The sequence below is a fragment of the Palaemon carinicauda genome, chromosome 1, assembly GCF_036898095.1.
Source record: "Palaemon carinicauda isolate YSFRI2023 chromosome 1, ASM3689809v2, whole genome shotgun sequence".
NCBI lineage: Eukaryota > Metazoa > Arthropoda > Malacostraca > Decapoda > Palaemonidae > Palaemon > Palaemon carinicauda.
This window is the reverse complement of record NC_090725.1, coordinates 287,987,313-287,989,263: the sequence shown is the minus strand read 5'-3', so window position 1 is coordinate 287,989,263 and position 1,951 is coordinate 287,987,313. Positions and strand designations below refer to the sequence as shown.

Here is a 1,951-nt window from a genome sequence, read left to right as displayed (position 1 = left end):
AGAAAGGGAGGAGTTGTACGAGACCAAGAAGATTGCTTACACACTGGCCGAGGCCAGAGTGAGCAGGAGCCCCAAGATGGAATACGATCAAGAGGCCTGACGTAATGGGTCTTGAGAAGATCTCTTACGGGACTAAAAAGTCCGAACCATGCTCCATGTTGGAGGTCTCACTCCGACTGGGGGCACGGACGTTCACAGCTTCGCATGAGCGAGGAAAGGTCCAGCGGGAAGGAAAAAGTTTTTTCCTTTCAGCCTGAAGGCCAGGGACAGGCTGAGCGACAGGCTTCACTGCCGAGAGCGGAAAGGAGTTTCCTCCCGCCGAAAAGCAATAAGTTCGTTATTGCTGGAGAAGAGGCCTCAAGGGAAGAGGTATCTCTCCCATGACACCAACCACAGAAGACTCTCCACTTCGCCTGGTAGACCCCTGCGGATGACTATCGCAGATGACGCGACCTCCGGCCCGCAACTGTAGCGGGTTGTCTCTTCTTGAGGAGCAGGCGTAGTGTCTCCAGGCGTGAAGCCGAAGCGATGCCCTGGCTCGTGAAAGATGTTGCAGTGTGGTTGTTTGAGTAGCCTGTGCCATGGGAGAAGCTCTCCCCGGAGTTCCGTCAGGGGAAGCAGAGGGTCCGGAAACCGTTCCGCGTATAGTCCCAGTGGAGCTCTCAGGGCCATCGAAAGGTTGACAGACAACCTGGTCTTGTTGAGACCCATTCTCAACAAACAATAAAGGAGGGAAGACGCAGGCGTTGATGTTGTCCCACCATCACCGGAATGCATCTTGCCAAAGAGTCTTGGGGTCTGAGACTGGGAGGAAGAACAGCGGAAGCTTGAAGTTCCAAGCTGTCGCGATCAGGTCCCCCAGGCCAGGACTTCCTGGTTACTAAAGGCGAAAGACCCCCAGGTACACTCTATCTATGAGGCTCTGCTCAGATAGTCGGAGAGAATATTCCTCTGCCCGGAATGAGCGAGCCGATAGTGGTATTGAGAGGATCTCAAATCATCTCAGTATCTCTACTGCAAGATGCGAAGGTATGAAAATGCGTCCCTTGCTGGTTGGAATACGCCAGTACCATGAAGTCGTCGCGCACGGAGCGACTCGGCAGGAGCTGTAGGATTTGTAGAGGGGCCAGACTACGGCCCCTAAGCCTGCCTGAATGATGGAGAGGTATCTTTCAGGTCCTGACCATAGGCCTGAACCGGAACATGTCCCCCCCCCCTTTTCTTTGACGAGTCCGAGAACAGCATAAAAAATGTGGGGAAAGGACGAAAATATCCACTCCCATCAAGAGGTTCCATAGGTCAACACCCTTTGCAGGTCTAAACGTTCCGCTGGTCCCATAGGGGCCAGAAAGTCCGGTTAATCGTTGCTTTGAAACCACCGGAACTTGGGCCGCCCCACAGGGAACTTATCCTGAGGTGACCGTTCGGGACTTTAGACGGGTCAATGAGGAAAAGAGACCTAGGAAACGTTCCAAGGTAGGGATGAAAGCTCTGCTTGACTGAGAACAGGTACTGCGACTCTCCTCAGCCTTGCCACAGTCAACTGAAGGGAAGGCTCGGAGGAGGAGGCAACAGCATCTGGCGTCCCCAGGCGGTCACCCATCCAAGTACCGACCAGACCCGACGTTGCTTAACCTCGCTAGACGGACGAGAAGCGGGGTTTCCAGCGTGGTAAGGCCGTTGACTCAATATTATGGCTAGATACTCCAGATGTTGAGGCAGACGTAGAGAAGGCTCCTAGCAAATTACCATGATCCTTCACTCATGGTAAGGATCCTGAAGCTTGTCCCGGCGTTGAAGAAGGTCGAACCTGTGCCTACCGAAGTTGACCAGACCTCCAAAAGGCGAAGGAGGCGGAAGCCTGCTCCTGAGCGGCCATGAGGAAAGCAGGGAGAGTTCTCTGGGGAAAAACCTGCGATGCCACGGCGGGATCGCCACACCGCATCTTAAG

At 54.2% G+C, this 1,951-nt stretch overlaps 1 pseudogene; it reads right to left on the bottom strand.

Moving 5' to 3' along the window:
* Positions 1-1,566: 1,566 nt before the first annotated feature.
* On the bottom strand, positions 1,567-1,685 carry LOC137659169 (5S ribosomal RNA; annotated as a pseudogene).
* Between the last annotated feature and the right edge of the window lie 266 nt (positions 1,686-1,951).